Source organism: Rhinolophus hipposideros (assembly GCF_964194185.1).
Source record: "Rhinolophus hipposideros genome assembly, chromosome: 4".
NCBI classification, from domain to species: Eukaryota; Metazoa; Chordata; class Mammalia; order Chiroptera; family Rhinolophidae; genus Rhinolophus; species Rhinolophus hipposideros.
Genome location: NC_138050.1, coordinates 35,633,379 through 35,658,524, shown reverse-complemented (window position 1 = coordinate 35,658,524; position 25,146 = coordinate 35,633,379). Strand labels below are relative to the sequence as shown.

General features: G+C 35.7%; 1 protein-coding gene across 1 annotated transcript in view; it reads right to left on the bottom strand.

Annotated features, from left to right (window-relative positions):
• The window catches only part of MSR1 (macrophage scavenger receptor 1), a 251,146-nt gene that overhangs the window by 20,499 nt on the left and 205,501 nt on the right, over positions 1–25,146 (bottom strand). The window contains exon 11 of the transcript XR_013993184.1: positions 3,153–3,254. The gene's annotated coding sequence lies outside the window, so the exon portion shown is untranslated. The remainder of the gene's footprint in view (positions 1–3,152; positions 3,255–25,146) is intronic.

Here is a 25,146-nt window from a genome sequence, read left to right as displayed (position 1 = left end):
CCAGATGTATTTTATTAAATTTCATGCCAGGGCGTGTCAGTGAATAACATGAATTACAAAGGACCAAAGCAACCAAAGATAAAGTCACACAACTTTGACTGGTTTGATGAGTAGGAAGCTTCTTTTCATCTCATCCCTATATTTTCACAGATTTAAGTATAACACTAGCTGTAATTGTTTTGTTGTGTGACCATAGAGTCTTCCTTTTATGAGAGAAAAAAATCCATTAGTAGTAGTTTGTGAGCTCTGTAGTTAATGTTCCAAACACTTACATACCTGTTAGATACGTGTTCAAAACTCACTTCCAAATGTACTTTTAAAAAGTGACATGCTGGTTCTAACAAGCGAGTGTTAGCATTGAAAAATGAAACAAGCTACTCATAGACTGTTTGCAGCTTAAATCAATAACTCTTCTGAAACAGAATTTCTAGCAATGTAATTGCTAATAGGTTTACCTGACCTGTCCATTCCATATGGATTTTATTTTCCTGTCAATTGAATATACTTGCTAAAAATAATGAAATTTGTAAGTAGATATATGAATTTTTAATTGGGAGAAAACTTGAAAAACCAAAGGATTTCAGAGGAAAGCTTCTCCAAGATGATAGTTCCCATTATTGAATTTGATTGGTTTGAGATGAAGGTACTGATACTATATTTTTAAACATATACATGTATTAAAAGAGCCTATGATGATGCCCATGAGGGAAAACATTAAAATAAAAATAAAATGCAGGTAAATTTGTATTTTAAAGGACCACCTAATTAATGTAATTTTATATAAATTCATGTGTAAAAAAAAATCTCATGGAATAAAATACACTATGTTATATTTTCACTCCATAGAATTCTCTTCTTATCTGAGTATATTAAATGCAACAGGTAGAACGTGGGTAAATGCCATTAGCACCCACTGGTTGTATATGATGCAGGTTTCCTGAAGAAGGGTTGGCCACCTAAATTCTGCTGAATATACCTGCATCAGTTTAGGGGGACCCTGGAAAATAACATATGCAATGACAGTTTGTAAACACTCATCCTTTGATCTTAATATTCAATAGTCATGAAAGATTACAGGTGTATTGAACTCATCTGGGAGAAGATGATGCAATGCCACCAACACTGTTTTCTGTATCATAGAATAGCTTTCAGACTACCATGTGTAGCCCCAAATTGTCAGACCTAATATTTATATAAGTTTAAAACTTGGAATAAAAATATCCTTAGGAAAATGAGCCTATTTTACATAATATATACTGAGCAGAGAAGAGTGGGTGAACAGAAAAGTTTGTAGAAAAGAGAGCAAGTTCATACAGATCATGAGAAAGCAGAATTTTAAGCAGTCTAAAAAGTTTCATTTAAGAACTTGACTTCAAATACAACCTACTCTATTCTACAGTTAGACAGAATGATGTTTCATATGTAAAAGGCAGATCACACCTGACATATTTGGGCCAGGGGTGAAATTAGAGTATTTACGCTCTCAGGGACTTTTCCCAACTGTTAAAAGTCATTCTACCTTCTGGTATAATAAGGACTACCTTTCCATTTAGTTTGCCTGGTAGAGCTTAAGTAAGCAGTTTACAATTTTCTTTTCTGGAAAGTAATGAACATTTCTTCATTTTACCTTCCTCCTAATTTGCTCACTTAAGAGCAAACATGAAAAAGGATCTGGCTTTGAGGTGGAGAGAAAGAAGCACACAGGTGACACGGACAGCTGCAAATACCATTTCTGTACTGACAACTTGAAACTAGTCATTACGTTTCAACAGGGTTGGGAAGCTCTCACAAGACAGAAATTTCCCCAGTTCTCCAATTAAGATACTAGATAATTCAAAGGAGAAATGTAGTCCCTTATTTTTATGAAAGAATAAAATCATTCAGCCTAGAGGAAACCAAAAAGAACCTTATTTCCTATCTTTATGTAACTGGATTTATAATAGGAACATCAACATGCCCAGCAGTGTCATCTCAGGTCAAAAACGTTACTTTAGATGATTTATACTTGGTCACGATGTCAAAGATGAAAGCTACTTCTGTGTTTATGACAGAATGGAGACTTTAGTATTTCTAAGGGTTCATACACACCTGGGTACCCCTGAGGTCTTCTGTTGTAGATAGGAATTTGGTTCAAAACACTCTTTATTTTTGTCTAGACTTCTCATAAGTGGTGAACAAACTGCTAAAATTCTGGATATACTTGAATCCAGGATTGAAAGAAAATGGTGCTTATTGTTCTGTGGCTATTGTCACTCAGTGACTGCCAATGGAGCTTCCCGCCCCAGTTGAAGATTCGCTGGACTGGAACCACTGGCAACTGCAACTTAGGTGGGAACCAATTCTTGTCTCAAAGAGCCTAATATCTAATTTTATAATCAGAGTCCCACATCTCTTCCAGGTTTATTTGGGAAGAAAATTGCTGTACATACAGTAGACTGTCATGTGCTTTCTGTAAGATAATGGTTTATTCTCCCGTACCATTTTTTTTTCCTTTTGGAGCCTAAAAAATGGCATGATTCCACGGAATGGCTGGTGCTGATCCTGGGGGGCAGACTGACCATAAGTGAGTATCTCTATGCATCCTTTGATTTCTTGCATTCTGCATTTACTGTTTATATTTGTTTTATTGTATGCAAGTTGTAAACATTATTGCCTAAGTATTTGTATATAACTTGGGCTTTGTAGCTTTTATGTATTCAGAACTCATATGGCGTTTTAATGACTTATGATGTTGTTCTACTCTGGGCAGCTGTATACTATCATCATGTGCTAAAAATCATTTCCCTTAAAGATCTTTTAATATGAAAACAATACTTTTCACAAAAAGGAAAAAAATGGGATATGTAAAGCCATTTTTAATTTTCTTTTTGAGAAATGAACTAATCTGAAGACGTTTACCAATATTCAAAACTATCTGCTCCCCCAACACCCTTTCCCTAGGGAGAGATCGTTTCCTCACTCTTTTTCTGTCCCTGGGAATATCTACGTCCTAAGGCATCAAAGGAATTTTTTTGCTAAATATGATCGAGGCCCAGTGAGTCATTTCCTCAGGTGGAGGTAAGGAGAAACAAATAATACTTATTTTTGTTCATGAGGAAGAAGTAAAAATTTGTAAAATTTGTATGTTTAATAAGAATTGAGGATCAACCTACCTTTTGCTTATTAGGAAGATTGTTTGGTGAGGAGAGTGAGTACTGGGAGAATGATGACAGATTTCTGTTTGCCAAGTCCTCATTCCATTACAATCAGCAAGTCTGTGAAGTAGATAAAAGTGTTATCAAAATTTATCAAAATAATTTTATCTTATCTTTAATAAACATTTATCAAAATTATTCTTAAAAGCGTAAGAAAAAAATGTAAAACAAAGTAACTTTGAGTCTTTCTGTAATGAGTTAATATGCAGCAATTGCTTAGCACAGTTCCTGACCATTGCAAAAGACAAAACAGTAGCATTTATTTCCAGTATTACCCACTATTCCAGCTGAAACACACACACACACACACACACACACACACACACACTCAACAGAATGACCTACTAGGTCCAAAAATGTCTGTGGGAAGAAATTGTGTGTTTATTGAAAACCAGTTCAAGAGAGGTGGGAATGTATGCTGAAAAGAAGGAAAGATTAATATTTCAGGGCCCCTACCCTGAGACAGCCACGGTGCTGCATCTCACATTCTTTTTGCACTTACCAGGGAATGGAAAAGGATAAATTCCTTAAAATGTTTTCTAAGGCTATGTCTGTGCAGCAATATAATATGGTGGCCAGAACCCAAGTCTCTGGAAGCAGAATGCTTCAGTCTGAAGTTTGACATTCACTTTCTAACCAGGTTCCTTGGGTGAGTTACTTATGCACTGTTCGACTCTGCTTGCTAACACATATAATGAGGATAGTAATCATACATGTGGCTTCTATAGGGTTAACTGGGATAAATGAGTGTAAACACCTAGAGAAGTGCCTAGAACATGAGAAGTACTTAATGAATGTTAGCTGTTACTGTTTGGTAATAATAATTTACTTTGTCAAATAACAATTTACCAGGTGTCAAAATACTTCTGTGTGTTGTACCTTATTTGTGTTTTACCTTTTCCTCTTTTACACACACACACACACAATAATGCACATTCATCCACAAATCTGTAATGGATCAAAAATTACAATTATCATGCTTTGCTTTGTGAGGCCTAGCTTGCCTGGCTTACCAAGGTAATGTGTGGACTAGAGTCAGTATTTTAATTCCTAGTCTCATTCTTGCAGCAGGAAATGTTCTGCCTTAGGAATCACTTGACTGATTGACAATTTGGATAATATAGACAGCCAGACTAGATAAGACTGGCCTAATTATTTAGCTAAATAAGAAGCTTGATTCAAGCCTTAGGGAAATTTGGCTTCGATGTAACTTAAACATGGGAATCTATTCCTTTCTGAGAGATGAAAATGCAATGAGGAAAAAATGCTTCTTGCCAAACCATCGAAGCCCACAGATTTCTAAAATGTGAGAAAAGACTGAATAATTGGTACGTTTTGTTTGTAATTTTCCTATGTAATTTTATGTAAACTATTCATGTTATACATAATGTATATAGGCTTCAAGGGTAGACTACATTTAATTTGCTATATTCAGCCTAATGATGATGAATTCTATAATTATATCATCAAAGGCCATGATACAAAATTTCACTCATTGAAATGAATATGTATTGAGCCATCATTATACACCAAGTATTTTCTAGGAATTGAGGATAAATGGGAGAATAAAAGAAATATCTTTCCTACCCTCGTGAAGTTTCCGTTTTAGTTACGAAGATGGAAAACACAATAGGTAAATAATTAAGTGTTATGATTTTATAATATATTAAATACCATGAAGAAAAAGTGGAATAAAGGAATAAAGAGTGGTGGTTATTGATAGAGGAAGAGGGTGATTAGTGAATGGGTAAATTAGGGTCAGCCTCTTTGAGGAGTCAAACTGGCAGGATGGACATTCAGGTAAAAGTTGATGTTACAATCTTGAGTCCAAACTCTTCAGGACAGGCCAAACCTGGTGGAAAAATCAGGCAATCAGGCAAGGTTTCTACATTTCAGTCTTGAGGTAAAATTGCTTCTTCTTTCGGAATCTTCAGTCTTTGCTCTTAAGGTTTTTTGCCTGATTGAATGAGTCCCCCCACACACACATTATGAGAGCAACCTGCTTTACTCAAAGTAAACGGATTTAAATGTTAACAAATACCCTCACAGCAATATCTCCCCTGGTATTTGTCCAAATAACTGGGCACCATAACCCAATCAAGTTGACATATAACATTAACTATCACAGGTGCCTAGGACTGGACAGGTAGCAATGGAAGTACTGGAACATCATTAGCTTCTAGATATGTTTTCAAGGTAGAGCCAACAGGACATTTCCTCAATGCCAAAGTAGCCAGATGATTACACCCTCCTCAGCAATAGGAGTAGTGGAAAATATTCCCTGGAGAAAATGAAACAGAAAGGCTCCTAACTCAGGGACACCAGGCACAAAGAAAACAAGCACAATGGACTGAAAATACATGATTAAGTGAACGGTGACATACTGAAGAGAACCTAAGCACCCTCCCTTCAGTGGTCTCCCCAAAAAGTGAAAGCTAGGCAGCCAATCTTTAGATCCTAAGAAGAGTCAACAAGTTTCTCTAAATAGGCTGAACTGTTTCCCTCAGCAGGGCCTCACCCATTTGAATGACAGTGACATCCACTATTTATTCCACCAAATTTGCTGTACACACCGAGGTCCCCATGAGCTCTTTTGAGACTCAATCTAAAGTCCAATTCCTACACAAACAATAGGTGCAAAACAAATAGGAAATGTCTTTTGCTTTTAACCATGTTAAAGAAACCAGTTTCAAACTAGTGCTCCATTGTAAAGAATTATAAAGAATAGAATACGTAAGATACATGTTTCAAACACTGGATAATAGGCAATATAGGACTATGATTCCTAAGAAAGTATACAAATGAGGCAAGCCCCACATCTGCCCCCTGACTTTTACCTTGAGGTATTTTTTGGGCTATAACACACACACACACACACACACACACACATACACCAAAGAGCTCAAATCAACATAACGGTCTTGCTGAGCTGAGAAGATAGAGATGAGTGTTCAAGGTGATAAAAGTGTCACATTCCTGTCTCTGTATAGATAACAAGTCCCTCCCTATGACTAGGTTTGTCAGTGCTCCCAGATTCTTCTCTCCTTTCCCCCCTTCTTTTTACTCTCTACCAAAACTGATCACCATTTTCTCATGAATAAGTAAAATTATCAGTTATTTCCAATCCATAATAGGTATCCTTATTAGCAAAAAATGAAGGCCAAAACTACAAGTTTTAAAATTTGTTATTGATAAGAAATAGAGGAAGCAAATAATCTAGAATAATCTAGGCAACATTTATTGCCAAATATGACCCAGAGGATTTAAGACTTAGTAGGAGAAAATGACCACAAGAGAAAGTGTATAATATTAAAAATTTTGGGGGCCAGCCCGGTGGCTTCAGGCGGTTAGAGCTCTGTGCTCCTAACTCCGAAGGCTGCCAGTTCGATTCCCACATGGGCCAGTGGGCTCTCAACCAAGGTTGCCAGTTCAATTCCTTGACTCCCGCAAGGGATGGTGGCCTGCGCCCCCTGCAACTAGAAAACGGCAACTGCACTGGACCTGGAGCTGAGCTGTGCCCTCCACAACTAAGACTAAAAGGACAACAACTTGACTTGCAAAAAAGTCCTGGAAGTACACACTGTTCCCCAATAAAGTCCTGTTCCCCTTCCCCAATTAAAAAAAAAATCTTAGATAAAAAAGATTACTTTAAAAAAAATTTGACATGGACAAAAAACTGAATAAGAATCAAGCATTAATTAAAAACTTTAAGTGGAAAAAAGTTGAAACTTTTTAATAAATAATTTTAGTAAGATAATAAACATGAAAAATAATCTGAGAAATTTGCATCAATTAAAAAAATTAAATTGACTAAATTCCAGAAAATGATTTATGAATGAAATTTATCAACATCAATAAAATTGTCATTACAGTATTGTATTAAAAATGGTTTGGGAGTCCAAACAATGGAAGCAGAATATCTTCCTGCAATGAACAAAATGCCTATCATATAGTAGAATTGCAATACACATTTTCATTATTTCCCAGTTTTCTTCATCCTGGGAATATAATGGTGATTAAAAAACAACAACAAACAAATAAGCCAAACAAAATAAAAACCCTCTGAATTCTTACCCTGGAATGTTACAGTCTTGGAGAATAAACATATGAACACTCATAAAAAATTTCAAAATGTAAAAAACTATGAATGAAACGAATAGTGTAGGCAGGTTCTATAGAATAACTCAGTAGTTGTGGTGGGGCCAGTTAGGAAGGATAATCAACAAATGCCTCAATGTGGCATCAAAGATGGGCAAGGCAGTCCTGCTACAGGGTTTAGCATGAGTATCTGTGGGAGGGAAAGTTCAGGGCATATCCTAAGACTATTTTATCCCTCAAAGCTCAAGCCTAGATTATGTAATGAGCAGTAGTAGTAAATATGAGTAAAACCACACTAAGGATGTGTTAGACACAGATAACATGGGATTTAGTCTTTAATCTTTAGACAACAAGGAATCGTTGAAAGAGTTGTACTTTAGGGAGATTGTTTGGGCAGCGGTTTAGAGGAATTAAAGGAGAAAAGAGATTAAAAGGAGGAAGTCATTCAGATAAAAAAGACTTTAAGAAATAATGAAATCCTGAGGTAGAGGGAATGGAAAGGAGGAAATACTTAGGCACTGATGAGATGAAGGAGGTTAGAGAGTGGGAGGGCTATGAGACTACTCTGGTCTGAATCTACTATAGAAACAGAATAAGATAAGAAGCAGGTTTTAAGAGGAAATTTATGAATTTATTCATTTTTGACATTTTTAACTTAAGGTATTCCTGAGAATGCAAGTGTAAAAATCCAGCAGAGAAATGGATATTAGGTCTGTAGTTTAAGAACCAAAAGGAAGTGTTGATAATAGCCAAGGAAATAAAAGTAGATGAGGTTTACTAAAGGGGAGAGAAAGCAACGAGAGCAGAATCCAGACCTTTGGGGACTGTATACCTAGGGGTTCTACCTAAAATTTTGTTTAGAAGTAGATATAGGTAAATATAATAATACATTGAGTAACAGGGGATAGAAATTAGTGGGGAAGCCCAAGACAGATTGTCAGATAAGGAGATGATGGCGTCCTCTCAAGGAAACCAAAGAGTAGTGCAGGTAGAGTGGATTAAGAGGTGGGCTAGCTGAGTAGTTTTTCAGGGTAGCATTCCATACAAGTCACTGAAGTATTGTTGATGTAATACAACATCATTGGAAACTTGAGATAGGAAAGAGTGTGTGTTTGCCAGGCCTTTGTTAGAGTACTACACACAGTGGGAAGGAATACTTTGATAAGCTATTTGAAAAGGGAAGCAGATCTAGAGCCTGAGGGGATACTCAAATCAAAGCTGGGACTAAGCCTTGTGTTCAAGTTTGGGAACAAATCAGAGTGGCTAGGATTCTACAGAGGATGAGTGTGATTATCATTAATCTTCCTCCTCCTCCTCTTCCAGTCCTCCATGAGGTCTCAGTTTCTCCTACCCAGAAATGTTGAAGAAACACTTAATAGATATTGGTTTGAAGAGGAATTGGCTCTGGAGAAAAAACGTACTTTTATAGTCACTAAATGAAGTCTATAACCTTGATTATAACTAGTCAAATGCTTAAACCTTTTCTCCCATTTTAATTAATTTAAAAATTAGGTAATATATAGTTAAAAACTTCATAAAACATAGAAGATATTGATATAAGTACATAATTATATGTATATTTTTCCTCTAGAGATATATGAAAAATTTGCCAGCTTCTAAGAACACTTTGATCCTAACAGATAAATAAAACTGATATATAAAAGTTTAAATGACCCCTAAGAAGGAGGTACACCTCAGTCTATGTATCAAACAATCTAGATATGAGAGATCTCTAAAGATCTCATGAATTAGTAGGCCAAACCTTTAAGTAAGGTTATAAAAATACTTTTTAAAGTTTGAAAGTATAAAAGAAACTATGGTCTTTAAGAACTAAAAGGTAATTTCCCCAGAGAAAACATACTAGGAAAGTTTAGATATTTTTATTTTAACCTAGAAAGATTCAAAGATTCACAGGAACCAGAATCTCTGTCCAAGGCTGCAAATCCACATCTCATTTCTGCACGAGCTCTCTAAACAACCACAGAAGTTGGGATTTGTTCCAATACACAAAGTTATTTCAAAAAGAAATTAAAATGGATTTCCTATATTTCCCCCTTACTAATAAAATGATATAATAAAGGTATGATTAATATAAACATTAAAATTAAGAGCTGACCTGTTGAGATGGTGTCTATTTTTTTCGGTCTAATTCATGTCAAAGCAATGTAGAAGATTCATTCACAGGTAGTTGAATAACTTGATAGTTTGATCTCATATTGGAAAAGTATCTTTGCAAAGTGTTTACTTTAAATCTGTTTTTTCTCCTTTTTTTTTTTGTAATCTATACTTTTCTAATTGTTGTTTTGTAACTGGATGTATTCCTTCAGAAGAAGATGTGGCAATCTGAATATCTATTACATGAAGTTCTACTGACTTGACTTTATTTTGATATATATCAGATGTGTATATATATACATATATATACACATAGATACATCTGATTCATATATATATGTATATATATACATGTATATATATATCAGATTCCACTTTCATTAGAAGAGAAAAATTGGTAAAACGAGCAAAACATTTCAGTTTCACTTGCCCCAGGTGAGAGTGGTTTCTTCTGTAAATATGCACAATTTTGCAACAAGTTTTCTTTTTCTTTTGTAGAATGAAAATAATCTTACTATCATTGTGAGGGTAGTATTTTATGATGAAGTAAGCAGTATACATGGTATTAGGTATGGAACCTCTTTAATTCCATATTTTCTTGCACAACAATTGCTATACATATTGAAATCTGAGTTTATAAATAGCATCACTAATAGTAGCAGTTACTATTAATATGTGTATTAATACATGAGACATTAATATGTGTATGACCAGGCACTTTGCTAAATGCTTTACGCTCATTAGTTCACTGATCCTCATATCCACCCTATTTTACAGATGGGAAAACTGAGATTCAGAATTTATACAACTTTCTCCAGCTCATGTAGAAGTCAGCGGTAGAGCCTAGACTGCCTCTTGCTGATCTTATTACCCAGTTCCTAGAGGTTATTATGCTATATCCTCTTTTGGCTAACTCACCATTCCTACTAAGCTGGGAGGGATAAAGCTCTACAGGTGGAGCTCTACAATGTAACAATCTATTCTACTTAGACATTCTGTTGGGATTTAAGAAATCTTTTTGTAATTCACTGCTACCTTGACATGTGAAACAAATTAAGAAGCTATGTTTAATTATACTATTTATATAGTGAAATCTTAAATGATTGAAATTATGAAAGAAGAGATAATTTATAATGAATAATTATGTATCAAAAGGAAGAAAATAATTAGAGAACCTTTAGAAACAATGTAATTTATCATTTCATAAATTAATAAAGAAGTGACAATTACCAAACATAGAACCTGATTCTTACAATCTTAGGATGCTAGGAACATTAAGTGCATTAATAAGTGTTTATTTAGCACACACAGGGACATAATTTAGTATTAGGATGATGAAAATATGATCCTGTATTTAAGGTGGTTTGAAATCAAATTAAGGAAACACAAAATTGTAAGTATATAAATATGATTGTAAAAGTGAGTGGGAGATAAGGTGTGGATAAGGCATGCTTACTACATAGGTCTGTAAGGGTAAGTAGAAGAAATGGAAGGATATGGTTTGGGGGAAAGTAAATGGAATGATGTTTCAGGCAACCTCGTTCTTGTGCTCAAATATCATTTCCCCTGTGGCAACTTTGTATACAATTAATTGCTACCTGGCCTTTTTTACCTTATTGAGTGTTCCTTTCTCTGTACTTCCACAAGAGGATGAAGAATGTGGATATATCTCTATTAATTCATAGTTTTGTTTGCTTTTAATACTTAGTTTCAAGTGCACTCTCTCTTACTATGAATTTTTTTTATGGCAGTGGGGAAGTCTTACTCATCTTAGTGACTCTGGTATTTACCATAATAGCTGGGTATCCAATAATGAATAAATAACGGATGAGTCAATATGTCCATAAGGAATGAGAAAGAATTTGGATGGAGAGGATTCTACATTTTTTATGATAACTATTTTTTTCCAGGCCTGTTCCCTCTACCTCCCCTATTGGTCATATGTAGGTTACATTTCAAACTCTCAATGGCCTGTGTAAGATTACTGAAAATATAAATGATCACAAATATACTAGTGGCAACTTTTTTATATTTGCCTTGGATTTCTCCATGAAAAAAGGAACAAAGACTCAGATAACACATTAGCTTCCTTACTTCTGCCCCATATTCTACAAAGTATTCTGTAGAACAAAGTATTCTACAAAACAGTTTTGCTGGTTTGAGATTTACTGTTCTCATTTACTGAACATTTATACAGAACCTATTCTGTGCCCATCATTGCATTTGACAGGAATACTGAGTTGAAAAGCAGAGCCTCTGATTTCAAGAAACCCTAATTTAATGGGAGATAGAAAACTGCTATAAAATTTATTCTAAATACTACGTTAGAAATGTACACAGACTATTATAAAGAACGTGGGTGTAACCTCATAGAGCTGCAGGAGTTAGTGAAATTACTTGGAAATGGTAAATATTGAGCTGAATTTCTACTCTGACAGATAGAGAAGGTGGAAGAACAGACCAAACAAAGCAAACTACACAGGCAAAATATGTGAACAAAGGACAGCGTGATCTCTTAGGGGGCTGATAAGAAGTTTGGTGTGACTTGACAGTGGATACTTTTGGAGGGTGGGGAAGTACAGTTGAAGAGTGAAGAACGGAATACTGAAGAGGAATGTGATGTCTGAAATGTGTATAATTCAGTCTAAATCATGAGCCTTGCATGCCAGCCTTTTTCCTTAACACTTTGCATTACACTTGAAAGAATATGACCTTGTCAGATTTATGGTCTAGAAAAGCTGTAGTGACAGAGGGATGAAGAATTGATTAGAAATAGTGACATGTGAAGTAAGGAGGGACATTACTAAGATATTGCTATATTTCTCAAAGATGAAGAGGGCATGGACAAAGTGGTAGCAGCGAGAATGCAGAAGTACATTTGAGGAATGTTTAGGAAGTTGGAAAAGCAGATTAGATTTGGGAAGAAAGTTAAGGGATCATAAAAAAGAGGTAAAAGCCAAAATTTAGTGTCAGGCTTTATTTATTGTTCTTTCTTTCAATGTCCCAGCAAATAAATCTCACCGAGAGAGAGAATTTAGGGAAAAACAGTTGAGGGGTTACAAGAGATGATAATGAATTCAGTTACAGAGAAGTCGTATTAAAGATGCTGTAGTTCACCAAAGAGTATATGACTTCTAGAAAAAAAATGGATACATTTCTGTAATTCAGAAAATAGGTGTTGTATAGAAGTCATAAGCAAGGAGTGACAGGAGGAAATCATACTGGGGGGAGAGAATAGAATGAGAAGAGGGCCAAGAATGGGACACTTGGGGACAGTGACACTTAAAGGTCTTCTCTTTCAGAAGAGAAGCCTGAAAATGATGCAGTAAAGGAGTGAGCAGAGATATAGGAAGAAAAGCGAGGTATTGTGGTATTCCTGATTCAAAGGAGGAAACAACACAAAGTAAGAATGATCAAGAGTGCCAAAATGGAAGATAGTTTGAGCCAAAAAAGAACTGAAAATGTACATAGGATAACAGGCTATGTTCTCAGGAAAATGGAGAAGATGGAAAGCTAACAAAAAAGTTATAATACTATGCTATATGTAATTAATAAATTAATTCTGACTGACTAACACAAAAGAACTCCTGGAAATGCATCATTAACCACTCAGATTGCCTTATCTGGACCATGGAGACTCTATCATACATGAAAAAAAAAAAAGTAATCCTATTGGGGTGGAGTTGAGTTGACCCTGCCTTGCACAGGGAGGGAGGTCCTTTTTCTGGAGACATGTAGGGAAGATGGGGCCTGGACTCTGAGGTAGGAATGTCAGAGAGCTCTGCAGTGGTGGGTATGAGCTGGCGCCTCCCCTGTAGAAACAGCTGCATGCATGCCAGAGAAGGCCTCTGCGTTTGGATCTGGGCCTGTCATTCCCAGGGGTAACAAGAAACAATGTAAGTCACTTTCTGACAAGGAATTTCTTTAATTCCCAATTTAGTAAAGTTTGCTAAACATAAGTTATTCTTAACTCTAGTTTGAAGGAATTGAGTGGCTTTTGTCTCCACTTAGAGGGCCTTTAAGAAGCTGCTTAGAGAAAAGCATGAATTTCTTTGGTTTGGAGGACAGACTTCTGGCAGAAGTGACAAGCAGTTACCAGGACTGCTTGCAAAACAGGTAAGCTTTCCAAGGAGATTCTTGAAAGTTACTTGGGGAGCAGAATCTAAAATTGGAAAGGATATTTTAGTATATGGAAACTTGGACAACTTACATATTGTATATTAAAGGAAATGTTCTTCTTTTAAAAATACTGTGGTAGCACATGATGCAATAGAAAGGACATCCAGCCCAGCCATAGGGAGATCAGAAAAGACTGCCGAAAAGAGGCAGCATGTGCATGAAATCCTAAATAAAAGACATGATTAGGTCAATTGGTTTTAGTTTCTGACATGCAGAGGAGGTGGCATGTCAATGACTTGAAGGTAAAAAAAGAAATAAAAAAAACCAAAAGATGGCACATCTGGTAACTATAAGTAGTTTGGGGAATGCCTTACATTCTAAAAAAAACTTGGATTTTATCCCAATAGTAACAGATAATCGCTAAACAGTTTTAAATCTGATCCCATTTAAAATTTAGAATTTAATAAGATTAAAGGAGGCATGACAGGTGGCAGTGGGACCAGTTAAGAAGTTCTTGTACTACAGAAAAAAAAAAAAAAGATTAGGGTCTATACCAAATGGGGATAGTAGGTATAATGAAAAATGGTCAAAAATCAGGAACTTTCTAGTCGATACCAACAGTCTATGGTGATAAATTGAACACGATAGGAGAAGGTAGGAGAAGGGAGACATCAAGTAACTTTAGGGTTTCTGGCTTGGTCAATTGGGGTGGATACTGGCATCTTTCTACACGAGGAAGACACAAAAGTAACAGCAATTTGAGGGATGGATAAAAAATTATGACTTTAATTTCGGCAACTGAGCTATCTCTGTTAAGGTAAACATTCAGTAAATATTTGGATATATTCATCTGGAATTCAGGAGAAATATTTGAATTGAAGATACAGATATGGGTAAGTCAATATTATGTCAGCATTAACTACATACACAGCAGCAGACTGCAGCACTCAGCTAGCATGACAAAGAATCCTAGAGGGCAAGAGGCAGGACTCTAATACACACACACACACACACACACACACACACACACTTAAAGCACATGTAGAGGAAGAATCACCAGCAAATCTGACTGAAGCAGAATGACACAGGGCATAAAAAGAAAACTATAAAAGTATAGATTTATAGAAGCAAAATAAATAAAGTATTTTAAGGAGTTGAGCCATGATGTGAATTAGTATAAAGAAATCAAAAGAAAAGTACAGGAAGTTGTCCAATAAATTTTGCAGAATTTGCAACAAGGCAATCAAGAGTTCCCTTGTCAAAAGAAGCTTCATTAGAAAGATGGATTCAAAAGATTGAGAACCTGGGAAGCAAGGAAGTACAGAGAAAGATAGGTTTACTGAAAAAGAAAGGGAAAGAACTAGAGACATATGTGAGGTGTGCTTCAGGTTGCACAAGTATTGCTTAAGACAAGAGAGGCCTGAGGATATTTGGGGTAGAGAAAATAGAGAGCTTTAAAAAATATGAGAGGGAGTATAACTGGATGAATGAATTCTCTGAGGAGTTAGGGAAAATATGAGGCCCAGAACAGGAGCAAGAATTACACTGTTTCTTCCATTATGACACCAGAGGACAAAAAGATTGCTGTGGATGTAATTTAATGATAAGCGGCAGGTGATATGAGGTGAGGCTATGTAGCATGAAATAGGAGGTGTTTATAAAAGTAGAGTGTCCGAAAAGAGGAGACAAGTTTTGAAATTGCCACTTTGGAGAGAGAGTTGAGTAGGGAAATGTAGGATTCATAGGGTGAGTGAAAAGCCTAAATTAAATTTGAGTTGTTGGATTCCATGGCACCAAATCTTATGATTGTACAATTTTCCAGTGGTGCTCAGAGACCAGGTGGAAGTGAACACCAGCTAGTTTGGATTGATCTGTGGTTGGAGTGTTTTTCTGGGCCAGGTTTTAGGAAAGGAGCAGAAAACAACGAAAATCAGAACTGTTGGGAAGGGTGTAGTTCAGGTAATGGATAAAATGGTGTAGGGAGTGAAGATAAAAGGAAAACAATAGGATGAGAACAGAAGGGTCAAGAAATTAAAAGTCTGATTAAAGTGGAAGAATAGCAGCAGTAGGAGTAAGGGCGTGACAGAGCTGGAAGGACAGAGGCTGGGATATTCACTTCTGCAAGACCTTCCTGGGTGAAACAAGGCTTAGAAAGTGTCCATTATTTGGGGTTTCTGGAATCGAGTCAAGTACCCATAGAATTAAGGGAGGCAAGGAACTCTTAAGCTATAGAACATGATTTTCATTACCTTAAAAAAATCCTGTATCTTAATTGGAGACCAATGCAATATTACTATACATATATATTAATGTGCTTTTATACGAATATTTGTATTAGAAGTAAACAATCCCTAGAAAGCATTATCTACAATTTGTTTAAAAATAACTGGATTTTATTTTTAATGACATTAACCAGATCCTTTTTTACCCCTCTGTCTTGTAATACAAATATTAACATTAACCAATAGTCTTTATCAGTAACATATGCCCTGGTTCCTTCTTGTTTCCCTGGGCTAAGCTTCTGTGAGGAGCCAGAGGTTTTGCACCCTTGATGTATTACTTTGTCTTGGCTCTCTTCTCCTATGATAAAGTTCATTTAAGGATCACTTAATGGCCCTGGGATGTCCTGGCTACATACGTTTTGACCAGTAACACAAATCAAACCTGGAAGGCGGGAGGCATCTCTCTAAATCTATCCTCATTCATACCTATCTATTCTCTCATATTTGTTCAATCATTGTGTTTTCAATGACCGTATGCCAAGATTAAGAGGATGAAATAAAGGTATCCAATTGCGGATAATATCATCTAACTTTGTAAACAGTGTTGTAGCAACTCCTAGCATCTTCAAATCACCTCATTGACTTTATTACCACATAAACAATTTGAAATTGAACACTTACTGAATATTGTTGATTATTATAAGATGGTCCTACAGATAGTGTTTATGACATTAACTGCAAACACAGCTGATTAAGAGCTCTGTATAAACAATAAAGTGTCATTTTATTTCTCCAGCACAAAAATACAATGAGTCAATTATCATAAACCCAGCTTTTAAACTAGGAATTCTTATGAAAATAGCTCAGCATGGGAAAATTAACATCATTTATAAAATATATGGGGCTTATATTTTTAAATTATTTAAAGAAGATGAAAATATGCATGATTAGATTACAAGGTCTGACAATTAAGTTTGTAAACTTGTTGCAATGCTGTTACTAACCTTTTTTGATATCAGAAGGATTATCATTATGAATTTGTACCAACTGGAAAAACAGTTAACCAAGTTTACTATTTGGAAGTGCTGAAAAGGCTGCGTGAAAAAGTCAGACGACCTGAACTTTTCGCCAATAATTCATGGCTCTTGCATCATGACAATGCACCAGCTCACACAGCACTGTTTGTGAGGGAGTTTTTAGCCAGTAAACAAATGACTGTATTGGAACACCCTCCCTACTCATTTGATCTGGCCCCCAATTACTTCTTTCTTTACCTGAAGATAAAGGAAATATTGAAAGGAAAACATTTTGCTGACATTCAGGACATCAAGGGTAATAGAAGGATAGCTCTGATGGGCATTCCAGAAAAAGAGTTACAAAATTGCTTTGAAGGGTGGTGCCAGTGCATAGCTTCCCAACGGGAGTACTTAGAAGGTGACCATAGTGATATTCAGCGATGAGGTATGTAGCACTTTTTCTAGGATGAGTTGGCAAACGTAATTGTCAGACCTCGTATATTGAGGTTTTAACATGCTATATAGTTCATCAGTGATTATCCTAAAGGAATCCATAGATGTGAAATAGTGGCCATGAGAAGGCGGTTGGAATTTAGTGAACATGATAATTTAAGAAAAAGTAGCCACTTTGGGTATATTTGCAAAAGGCTCTGTATTTGCAAAATTTCCCAAACCCTAATATCTCGATTTTCTCTGTCATGTTAATACGTAGGAGTATTTATTTTGCATTCCAATGTCCCAAGAATGGAACATGATCCAACGATCATAGCATATCTGAAGATCAAGGCTAATACCGGACTCTTAGTACTGCAAATTAAGCACAATATGTTGGGTATGTTTTCACCTTAGAATAGAAATGTGTATAAATTCATTCTAGTTTCTGATGTTATATTATTATATATGCTTTTTGTGAGAGACACACCTCTCTTGCTAGCACAACTCTGGATGGCTCATCTGGGACCTGAGGGAAATTAAGAGAAACGGGTTGTTCTGGTTTGCAAAACTGTAGATAATTTTATTGTCAGTAACTATGGGAAACTGTCCTTCCTGTTAAGATCAGAGAGGATATCGTATCATCAAGGAAAAAGGAAAAAAAAAGAACTTTATGCATTGTAACATTTACAATCATCTCTGAGAATTAGTCCCTCTCTATCATGTAAAACTCACTCCTAAAGCTGATAGATTGCACATAAAAGGAGCATAGACACATTTCACTTGTGAATATTGATGCAAAAATCCAAAATAGATTGAGGGCAACAATAATTCAATAACACATCAAAAATATAAGATGAATAAGTAGAATACATTGCAGAAATCTAAGGATGTTTGAAATGTAGGAAATCTATTATAGAATTCATTATATTAATGGACCTAAGAAGAATAAATGAATTAATTTTCTCCATTAATACTAAAAGTGGATTTAATATAATGCAACAGCTCTTTATAAAAAAAGAAAAGTTAATAAAATAGCAACAAATGGCTAATACCTCAGAATAAATAAATCTGTCTATAGATCTATCTATCTATCTATCTATCTATCTATCTATCTATCTATCTATCTACCTACCTACCTACTTACCTACCTACCTATGTCAACCTGAAGCCAGCATCTTTAATGGGGAAACCCAGAAACATTTTCAGTATCACTACCCCACTATTTAATTCATATTAGAGGTATCAATAATTAAAACTATCTCTATATGCAGATAATATAATGGTATACCTGGAAATCCCAAGAGAATCATTAAGAATACATTGCTATGAACATTGAAATAATTCAGTAAGGTAGCAGGATTTCAAGTCAATGTACACAAATCACTAGTCTTCTGACATATAAACTCTAATCAGAAGATATAATGAAAACAAAAATCCCATGTATAAAAGAAAAAAAAATAAATAAACATAAGAAGAAATATGCAAAATCTATATTAGGAAAACTTAAAAACACTATTGAAAAACACAAAACAGTTCCATATTGAAGATATGGAAACACATCTTGTTTTTAATAGAATTGATGCCAGTAGGGCAAATCCCAGAAATGGGGACTCAAGCCCAAAGCCAAAAATGTTCTTGGCTTCAGGTAGGAAAAAATTCAAATGTACATCGATGTAAAGTTTAAAATGAAAATGAGTTTATTTAGCAGAGTGAGTAAGAAAAGGCCATCCCACAGACCGAGTAGCCATTTTTAATCACCAGGAAAACAGAGAACCCCTCCTCCCACCAAGGTAGGGTTTATATGTATTTCCTGTTTCTGTGGAAAACTTCTTGGTATGGGAAAAAGGAGGAAAGAAGTAATGTACAAAAGGAATAGGGGCAGGTCATAGTTTTGTAAAGTACAGCCTGTGGCTAATTTGTAATAGATTGAATTACTGAAACAGCCATTACAATGGAATCTCTGCTCAGTAGGCTTTGGATGGTCTTCTCTCTGTGATTGATTAATGTCTGCCCATGTTCTGTTTTTGGTAGCATGTAAGTAGCAGGCTTGGAATCCAACCTCCTAGTTCCTTCTTTTGTAAAAATAGTCCTCATGCCTCATCCCTGTATTAGAATGGCTTTCTTGATTAATATATCATTTTAGCACAACCCAGAGAAAAACACTGATAATTTTTTTCTGGAATTAGACAACTTAATTTTAGAGTTCACCTAAAGAAACACACACACACAAAAAAAACAACAACAAAAAGCATAGATATACAGGGAAATCCTGAAAAAGAAGAGCAAATGGGATGAGTCCCACTAAATAGTAAATTATAATATAAAGCCTTGATTATCACAATAATCTAGTATTAGTGTGAAAATAAACAGACTAATGAAACAGAAAAGAGAGTCCTGAATTGACCCAACTACATATGAAAATTTATTTTATCATACAGGGGGCATCTCAGAGCACTTAGAAAAATGCTGTGCTTTTAAGAAAATTTTTGTTTTAAAACTCAATAAACATTTGGAAAAATATAAAATTGGTTACTATGTCACAGAATAAACAGAATATGTTCCAAAAGAGTCAGAGACATATATGACAAAAACAAAACCATACAAGTTTTAGAAGAAAATAGAAGTGAATTGCTTTATAATCTGAGAGTACAGGAATATTTCTGGTTATGAATAAAATCCAGAAGCAAGAAAGAAAAAGATTGATAAATTTAACACATTGAATAAAAAGTTTTGCTTGGAAACAACATAAAGTCAAATGACAAATTATAAAGTAGGGGAAAAATAATTGAAATAAGACAAACGACCAATTCCTGAAATATATAATTTTTTTTAATTAATAAGATTAAGAACCTTATAGAAAATTGGCAAAAGACATAAGCAGACTGCTCACTCAAAAAGATAAAAAATGTTCAACTTTACTCATTAAAAAATGCAAATTAAATCTACAAAAAATAATATTTCTCACCCATACAATTACCAAAAGTTAAAAACAAATGGATAAAATATTCTGAAGGTGAAGTTGCAGAGAAACAGGCATTCATACGTTGCTGATGGGAGAGCACCATGTGGAGGGAATTCAGTGATATTTCATAAATTTACAGATACATTTATTCTTTGAGCCAGCAGTCCCATTTCTAGAAATCGACCTTGAAGATACACTCTTAGGAATGTTACCCTAGGCAGAAAGAATAAGACTGAGAGGAGACAGGGGGAAGGAAGGGAAGGAGAAAGAGTGTGTGTGTGTGTGTGTGTGTGTGTGTGTGTGTGTGTGTGTAGGGGGGAACAAAAAAAAAAATAAGAGGAGATGAGATCATTCTTAAGACAAGGTGCAGCTATAGCTAATTGTAATGGATTGTAACACTCTGAGCATTGCAGGAAAATTCTCCACCCCCAGTGTCGCCATGACAGTTCCTACAAGAGCCATGTAAAAAGCAAGGGAATCCCACCTCCAGTTGGGAAGGAGTGGTCAAGGAGGACAGCAAGGACGGACTCTGAGAATGCTTGTGTTGACTAACCAAAATAACTTTCTAGAAAATCTATGAAAAGAGCAGTCTATTTGGGAAAAGATAAAGAAATGAGACCACCCCAGGAGTGTGTGAATGCACACTTCTGACCAGAGCTCCAAGTGACCGCACATGTGCAAAAAAGAGAGAGCCTCCCTAAGCTAATCTCTCTCTATATATATTGACATATGAATCACTCACCTGGAAGTTACCACAAAGTTTAACAGGAAGTCAGGACTAGAGAGTTAACAAGGGGCCCAGCTCTGCCCATAGTCCTCCCAGCAATATAATTAATCATCTTAAGATGCCAGTTCACTTTTATCTCCTGAAACTCCATCCTTAAAAATTGACTATTTTGCACACTCATTCTGATAAAATTCTAAGCCCCTTTGTTCTTTGGTGCAGTTGTTCTTCTTCTGGGCCTGCCCACTCTCATGCCATCTTGAGAGTGTACTATTTTTTTTTCTAAAATAAATCTACTGATTGCTTGGCTTTGATCACATGACTCATTTAGTACATCCTTGAATTCTTTCCTGTGATAGTTACCAAGAACCCTTTCTCTAGTAACAGGAATATAAAAAAATCCACAATATTACTTAATGCATTATCATTTATAATAGCATTTCTAAGGCTGGATCTGACCAAGGAGGCTCTTAGCCACCTGAGAAATTGCAGATATTTTTCTTCAGGCAGTGGGAGCCATTTAAGGCATTAACAGGAGAACAGTTTGCTTCTTAAGAGGTCACCATGGCCTCAGTATAGAAAATAGAGTTGGAGGAGTTAGATTGCAGAGACATAGTTAGAAGGTTAATATCGTCATGTAGGGTGATTGATAATATGAAACCCCTTACTACCAGAAAACAGAGGCATAAGCTACCACGATCTTGGAAATTTTATTGATCATATTGCATAATGGGCACAGGAAGCAGCCAGTGTTTTATGCCAAAACTGGCATGGAGAGACTTGATCTACATGCCCTCCTAATTATGCCTTCTCTGAGTTTGCCATCTCTGATCAGAGGATGTGATTGGTGTTGTCATAAGATGTTGGAAGGGGGATGGAGACTTTTCCTCTACTTTCTGTGTTTAAAAATTGGGGCCTGTGAATTAAACTGACAAAAGGCAGATTAGCAAGACAAAGCCTTGCCAAGGAGGCAGCTAGATTTTAGGACTTAATATATCTACAGTCTTAATAAGGTAAGGGAGTGTAAAAGTCACTTATGAGGAAACAAGTGACTTTTAGGAAAGATAAATTGGCCATTAGGAGAATATATGGGAGACATGATAGTGTTGAGATACGAATGTCTATGTAGAATAGTTTTTACACTTTTAAATGGTTGAAAAAATTTCACAGCGCAACATTTTATGACAGATGAAAATTTGTATGAAGTTCAAATTTCATTCCATAAATAAGGTGTGGTTTCCTTTAAAAAATTTTTATTCTTCTTTGCTTATGTAACACTCATTCATTTACAAATTGTTTACGGCTGCTTTCACACTACAACAGAATTGCTTAGTTGTGATAGAGACAGTGTGGCTGCAAAGCCTAAATATTTACAACATAGCCTTTGTGGGTGGAAAATGGGCCACAGGTTAACTCTGACAAGCTCAGGAGACTGAAAGTAACCACATAGGATGGCGAGAATGTAAAAATTCCTAACTAAATTGGGCCATGATGGGAAGTCACATCTTTAGTCTTTATCTTCCTTGATAAGGTCAATCTTTACCTTAAATGAACCTGTCTACTGTCTTTTTGCACCTAATATAACATCCTTGTAATGTCAGTAATCCCTTTTTACCCTGACCAAAGCAGGAAACTACAGAACCCCACATTGTCATTCTTGTCGGCTGATTACCATCACTGTGTGCTATAAAAAGTGAACTATTAACCTTCCTGTACCCACCTATGCAGAAGAAATACCTGTCTCTCCAGTTTACTTTTATCCAATCCCAGAGATTTCCTGCCTTTGCTTTCTCCCATGCCCTTAACCTACCACCAATGGATTCCATGTAACCCTCCTCTTTTGACTCAACCTATAAAATAAGCTGTAAACCACCATTTTGTGGAGCATTTTCTCAATCTGTTGAGATTTTGCTTATTGGCAATTGTCAGTTTGGCTCAAATAAACTCTTAAAAGCTTTCTCTTAGGCTGGATGTTTTTTTGTTGACACCCTAAAAGAAAAAGTTTGCCCACTTCAAGTCTAGGGCCATGTTTGTTTCATAAGACATTCTAACTTGAATCCTGGGAGAAAAATGGACCAAAATCAGTCATCATGCAAATGTCAGTTTATTTAAAGGCATCCTACCTTAAGATAAATACATGCAAATAATATGCATATGAGTATATGATGCTTTATGATAGATATATTGCATACTCCTTAGCAGAAATCTACTTTGGGCATTGCTGTATCCTGTTCAGGCTTGGGAGTCATGACATTCAAGTTCCCCACTCTTCCATCCTTCCTGGCAGCTAGGGCTGGCAATACAATCTAATTTTGACCAATAAACGTCAGTGAAACTCTGCTGGAGAGTGTAAGTTTTGGGAAAGCTTTTGCTTTCCTTTAAAAGTTCCCAAATTACCTCAGTTCTCTAAATGAGAACTTACTTAGAAATCCTATCCACCTTCTACCAGCTTTGAATGTAGAAGTGATGGCTGAGGCTGTTACCGCCACATCATGATAATGAAGTCACACAAAGTGAAGTACAGACATATTGGTTCTGACTTCGTTGAACCTCTGAACAAGCACGACCTTCCAAAAAAAAAAAAAACGTAATAAATTGGCTCTAGTAAGTAGAGGTCTATATCATCTGAGACCATACAAGCTTCCTGAAAAAAATAATGTTCACCCAATCTTTTATTGAAACACCTAAGAATTCAAAATTCAAAGGCATAAATCTCCTAGCATCACAAGTAAATGTATTTATTCACTTAGAGACGAATACAGAAAGAGAACATCAAGACAAATACTGGTCTTAGAGGTTTTGTCTACAAAGTTTTCTCATATCTTCTTTTCCTTGTATGCCTTCTGCATCTTCAGGTGCCTCTGACTGAGACCTCATTTTAAAATCTATTTTTTTTCTCATTGTGTTATTGCTCAGGCTGTGGCCATAAGCAGTGCCAATGCTAATTCTTTCATCTCCACTTAATAACACACAGCAATCTCTATTAACCCTGACCAACTCTCCCAGTGGCAAACTGCCCACTGCAGTGTCAGAGTGATGCAGAGAAAACCTCTTACACTGCTTCCAAATCTGTGCCAATCAACTGTTCTGGGAATCTGTGTAAATGGTTTAAAGAGCTCTCTCCTCCTGGGGAGAGAGGCCCAAAATAAAGTGGTTGTCCGCTGAGGGTGCAAAAGAATGATTAAGGTAATAAGACTTCTGGAAATAACCGATCAAAACAGTGACAAATGGATTGTTTTAGTACCTGAGTATTTCCTGATCAATATTTTAACCTAATTATAATTTCTCAGAGGAATTTGAGTACGTAGAGATACTTATTACCCAAATTTTAAAATTCTCTACTTCCCCAAAGCTAGTAAAGAATGTAATGAAACAAAATACAATTAATATCAAGAAGCCACCAAATTTACAAATGGATAGTTTATGTGCAGAGAACTTATATGAGATAATAACAAGAGGCCAATGAAATCTTCACATAAAACCTCGCTCCCCAAGAACCAATCACAATAGCCCAAAGACAGGTTCATCACTGATTGGTGTTCCTGGATATACAAGTAGCATCCTAGTTAGTGCCATATTATATGCCCAATGTTATTAAAATGATTTCCCAGGTACGTTTGTTACAGATCTAGAGTTGTTTAAACAAAAAACAGAAAAGGTTGTAGGCATTTCAACTTGAGTGAAAATACACTCATTTTTTAATAGAACAAAATATGTTATACATATATGCTACATGGAATGAATTGTTGTGTTTGCACAACCATTAAAGAAACAAAATATTTAGCTACTTATATTTAAGGCCACAAAATAACTCAATACATTAATTATTCCATTAGTAATGTCCTGTGAGAAAATTTCAAAATTGTGAATAATTAAATTCCCTAGTCTGAATACACCATTTATTTAAATTTTTAAAAAATGATTTAAATTTGTTTAACAAACAGGAAACAAAATGGAAATTGCTAGTTCAGAGTATCTGAGGAACTGCCCTGTCTGCCTTTTAGTTGTAATCTGGGCTTTTGGCAGACTTTACTGCCTCATTTTTAAAATGTATCTGTAGGGAGAAAAAGTCTCCAAGAGAAAAATTCCTGCAAAATAAAACCAATCCTCATAAAGGGGTAAGCTCCCACTGAGATAATAAAGCATTTGTCTCAGCCATATGCAAAGGCAGATAACTTAACAGTAAACAAGCATCTTTGAAAGCAGGTATTACACAGAAAGTTCTCATCCACTGCAGATTTTCAGCAGGCCCTGTGTCAAC